The sequence below is a fragment of the Myotis davidii genome, unplaced genomic scaffold (genome assembly GCF_000327345.1).
Source record: "Myotis davidii unplaced genomic scaffold, ASM32734v1 scaffold131, whole genome shotgun sequence".
In the NCBI taxonomy this organism is placed as follows: domain Eukaryota; kingdom Metazoa; phylum Chordata; class Mammalia; order Chiroptera; family Vespertilionidae; genus Myotis; species Myotis davidii.
In genome coordinates, this window is record NW_006282815.1 from 37508 (window position 1) to 43204 (window position 5697).

Below are 5697 nucleotides of genomic sequence, written 5' to 3' on the forward strand. Positions count from 1 at the left end.
GGGAGCACCAGGAATTCTTGAAATAGTAGTTCTGGTGGCAGCCCCAGGACCTGAAGCTGAAGCCCAGAGTGCAGGGAGCACCAGGAATGCTGGGAATCATAGTTCTGGTGGCAGACAGATATCCTAGACACCAGAGCAAAGTGAGCCTAGAGCAAGTTACTGTTGCGGTGGGGGATAGAAGGAAAGCAAAGGTGAGAAACATAAGTAAAATCAGAGTGTCTAGGAAAAAGTAAAGGGAAGATATCCTAAAAGTTCCAGGAAATCTCCACCAATGAAGAAAAGAAAAAAAAGCCTCTATTATTGTGTGAGAACAAACCAAACTGAGTTGGGGTCTCAGACAATTCGCTCATATGATTGCAAAGACAGACAGAAACTCCTGGATTGGAGAGGGGTCCCCCGAGGGCTCCCAGATTGGAGAGGGTGCAGGTCGGGCTGAGGGACCCCCACACCTCCCAGTGCACGAATGTCGTGCACTGGGCCTCTAGTGATAACAATAACAATGAAGAAATTTATGGTCTTTGTCCTGTGCTCACGCACATTTGGTTGTGCCCTGAGGGGTCCAGAAAAAGGGATTACAAGTTACCCTGACATTCCAATGATGTTATCATAGATGCAAAAGACATCAGACAGGCTTATTTAGGTAAAGATTGACTTTTATCAGGGGAGAATCTAGCATAGGTCATGACTACCTACTATAAACTGCTTTTAGTTAAAAGTTTTAGTTTTAGACCATTCTTTGTGGTTACTTGAGGTCTCCAGAGTTTGCAAGGCCACCATGCAGGCCTTCCCTGAGCTACTCAGGTTAACATGTGACCCCTTTTTGTCCACACATTATTTTTCTTAAAAACTCGTAGGTTTTCAGAATGGTAGATGAGTAGATGCTTCAATTTAAAGTCCCCACTTCCATTCCCACACTGCAATAACATCAGCCTTTTCTCCATTGGCTTGTATCCTGGCAATGACTTTTGCTCCAGTGTGATGTAGGTCCTCTTTGCCATTTCTTCCCAGAAGAGGCCTGTCCCATCACAATTGAACACTTGTTGGGGAACAAATCCCTTGGCCTCTATGTATTGAAATTCTGTCATGAAATTACCAACAGCTGCTTTGTTAGAACTTCAGCCTCCCCATGCCTCACTACACTGTGAATGCCACTTCTTTTCTTAAATTTATCAAACTACCCCTTGTTAGGGTCACTGAAGGAGGAACACACGAGGCCAAAAGAGGTAAAGAATTATAAATTTATTATTACATCTAGTAGCAGAAGGGCTGAGACCAAAATGGCATTAGCAGGGCAGAGTAGCGGGTGCGGGATATTTATGTCTCTTGTAAAGGTCAGTCAGAATAACAGGTCGGACCAGGTGCTGGTGGGGGCCAGGTGTAGGCGGTCCACTGGAAATTGAGTGAGGCAGTTTACTGGAAACTAAAGACCATTAATCATGAAACCTACAATGAAAATAACAGGAAAATCACCAAAAGGGGCAAAAGCACCAAAGTGGGACGCAATGGAACCCAAGAATGTGCCTAATACCCGCTACTAGCCTTAAGTGAATCACTTTCAGCACTCGATCCAGGGGTGGCTTTTAGGGCAGCATTTTCGCTTGTACACATATCGTTACCTCCAAAATGCTGTCACTGGCTGCTTTGCCTTTATCCAAATCAACAGCAATTTATGGAACCAAAAAAGACCCCGAATAGCCATAGCAATCTTGAGAAAGAAGAACAAAGTGAGAGGAATCACAATACCAGATTTCAAGTTGTACTACAAAGCCACCGTAATCAAAACAGCCTGGCAGTGGCACAAGAACAGGTATATAGATCAATGGAACAGAACAGAGATCCCAGAAATTGACCCAAGCCATTATGCTCAATTAATATTTGACAAAGAAGGCAAGAGCTTTAATGGAGGAAAGACAGTCTCTTCAATAAATGGGGCTGGGAAATTTGGTCAGATACACGCAAAAGAAAAAGAAAAAAAATGAAAGTAGATCACCAACATGTACCATATACAAAAACAAACTCAAAATGGCTAAAGGACTTCAACGTAAGATGGGAAACCAGTATCACCTCACACCTGTCAGAATGGCTACCATCAACAAATCAACAAATGACAAGGGCTGGTGAGAATGTGGAGAAAAGGGAACCCTAGTACACTGCTGGTGGGAATGCAGACTAGTGCAGCCATTATGGAAAACAGTATGGAGTTTCCTCAAAAAATTAAATATGGAGCTGCCATTTGACCCAGCGACCCCACTTCTAGGAATATCTCCTAAGAAACCCAAAGCACCAATCAGATAGAATGTATGCACCCCTATGTTCATAGCAGCACAATTTATAGTAGCTAGGATCTGGAAAAAGCCCAAGTGCCCATCAGTAGATGAGTGGATAAAAAAGCTGTGGGACATTTATACAATGGAATACTATGCAGCAGTAAAAAAGAATCTCTTACCCTTTGAGACAGCATGGCAGGACCTGGAGAGTATTGTGCTAAGTTAAATAAGTCAGTCAGAGAAAGACAAGTATCACATGATCTCACTCATATGTGGAATGTAAGTAACAAAATAAACTGAGTGGACCTAAGGACATGGAAGCATGGAACAGAGTGCAGAATCTCAGAAGGAAGGCAGGGGAAGGTGGGTGGATGGGAAGTAATCAACCAAAAACCCTGTATGCATATACAGTTCATAATCAATTTTTGTTTCTCCTGATTTTCCCTGCCAGTACTTTTATAAATCTAGTTACTCTAGGAGTTCTAATAATTTTCATCCAGTTCGAAGGGCATGATCTGAAAATGTCAGAATCCTTTCCATGGATCCCTCAGAAGATTTAACATTTTTTTCAAATGCATTATAAAAAACAGTCACTGTCTCTAAAATGACATGGTTATGGATTTGATTATGATGTAGATGACATGCAATTTTGTCCTTCCTGAAAAACACAATATTCCAGAATAAAAATTAGAGTTATAAATGAAAGCATAATATAGTTATTTCTTTATTTAACAAAGCTTCCCATGTACCTTTTCCTGAGGTTTATTCTCTAACTTCATTTGTCCTTGGGTGTGGTCAGCAAATGACACTAATTGGATTTTTGCTGTCTCCCTGAGTAGGTTGATATAAGCTACTTACCCTCTGGCAAAATGCAAATAATTGATTAAGTATCCTTGTTTTAGGGAAGATAGGATTTACTGGATGGCTCCAAATTGCTGTTTAATCATCTCAGTTTCCCTATTCCTGGTTTACTGGCCTGTGTCATTTATATAACTTCCTTTTAACATTTTTCTTTACAAACATTCTACAACTTTCACAAACCGTTCTATGCCTCGTGCCTTCTATTACACCAAAATCATAATTTCTTTCCAATTAGTTAGAATTCTTAACCCTTAGAAGACCTAATTTTAGGTGACATGTAAGTAACATTCCTCAGATTAGCAATACATTCATAATTTAAAGAGTTATTTCAAATAAAATACAAGACTTCTTCATTAACAGATTCAAATCCATCCTCTAGATTCTTCATATGAGGCAAACACAGATTAATATTTCAGTGTCCTGCTTGTTAGGGTAGCCAAAGGAGGAATGCGTGAGAGCAAAGTGGTAAGAGATTATAAATTTACTAGAGGCCCGGTGCACAAAAATTTGTGCACTCGGGGGGGAGGGGGGGTCCCTCAGCCTGGCCTGTGCCCTCTTGCAGTCTGGGACCCTCGGGAGATAATGACTTTCTGGCTTAGGCCTACTCCCGGGTGGCAGAGGGCAGGCCCAATCCCTAGGTGCAGCCCCTGGTCCGGCTCAGAGCAGGGCTGATTGGGGAGTTGGGGCACCACCCCCTGTCACGCACAGAGCAGGATCGATCAGGGGGTTGGGGGGCTGCCCTCTGTCACTCACAGAGCAGGGCCCGTCAGGGGGTTGGGGATCCGTACCCTGTCACGCACAGAGCAGGGTCAATTAGGGGGTTGAGGAGCTCCCCCCTGTCAGTCACAGAGTAGGGCTGATAGGGGAGTTGGGGCACTGCCCCCTGTCACACTCAGGGCAGGGCAGATCAGGGAGCTGGGGTGCCGCCCTCTATCATCCACAGAGCAGGACCGATCAGGGGGTTGGGGCGCTGCCACTTTCACACTCAGGGCAGGGCAGATGGGGAGGTTATGATTCTACCCCATCACACACAGAGCAGGGCCCATGGGGGGCACCCCAGCCGGTCCACCCCCGATAACCCCCATCGGGCTTATTCTGGGCCAGCTTTAGCTCTGGCTCCAGCTCTGAGGCCTCTGCTGCTGAAAGCAGGTATCTGGTTTGTTTGTGTTCTATAATCGAAACACTGTATCAACTCCAGCTCTGAGATCCTCGCGGGCTGAAAGCAGGTTTCTGGGGTTTTGTTTAGCTTCTATATTTGTAACAATGTTTCAAACTGCAAGCTCAGAGGCTGGCAAGGCAGGTGGGGAACGTTGGTTTCCTCCATCACTGAAGCAAGAAAGCCTCATGTTAGCTTCAAGCTGCCTGGCTGCCGGCCGCCATCTTGGCTGTCAGTTAATTTGCATATCTCGCTGATTAGCCAATGGGAAGGGTAGTGGACATACGCTAATTACCATGTTTCTCTTTTATTAGATAGGATTAGGTCATCTGGATACCAGATGGGCTGAGCCCCCATATAGTGCCAGCACCCAAAATTGGGGAGTCAGAGATTTTAAAGGACTCTAGGAGGGCTTTTTTTCTGGTGGAGAATTCTCTGGGCAGGTCTGGATCCTAGGAAGGCCCAGAGGGGAAGGATAATGGTCTTAGTAAGTGGAATGTGGTCTTAGGGAAATGGAATGTGGTCTAAGTGAAAGGGAATGTCTATTGTGAGGTGGCTTAAAGGTCAGTTCCCAGGGGAGGGGGTATTGATTCACTTATTTGACCAGACCTAATATTCTAGCCTTTTTGTTTTATGGAATAGGGACAAAGTCATATCTTACATAGTTACTTCTTGCTGAGGGAGGATGTCGAGATCATAGGGGGATGACTTTGATTGTAGTCAGCTGGAACACTGTATAGATTCCTCCTGGTCGGAGTGAGGGGTTTTAGCATGATTTCCCTAAGAGACTGGTAGGTGAAGGCTTGAAAGCAGACCTGTTGAGTGACTTGGGAGGTAAAATCTGGTCCTGACGCTGCCACAGCATCACTTGTCTGGTTTTGCTGCTTTTCTGGGCCTGGAACTGAAAGACAACTGAGGCCTAGATGTTACCTTTAGGGAAGAAAAGATCAAGGACCTAAGTTGCCTGACTAGTGATATGAAAGAGGAGGATAGGTTACCCTGGGTGTAAGGTTCTTGTTTTCCCAGTTTTGCCCCTTGTTAGGCATCCAGAGCTTTTTTGCAGGTCCTGAGGCAGGATTTTAAAATATGATTGCAAACTCAGAGGCCCCTATGCCAGTAGTTAAGCCCCCTATGCCAGTCCTAACACCTGCTGTGATTCAGAGTGTTATGAGGAGAGGGATTATCTGGACTGCCCTTTTGTGTCATATATGATGGGTTACAGGGACTGGTAAAGACTGATTATTGGGGGCTACATCTACACTGGGTGAGAGATAGATGCAAGTACAAGTTCCTGTCCAGTGGTTGGAGCAAATGTAGGTGATTTCCCCACAGAGGAAGAAAAATCCCTTATCATGGAGATGAGCTGAAAGGTGCAGGGAGAAGAGATGGACCAAAGGGTATGAGGTTCCTTTT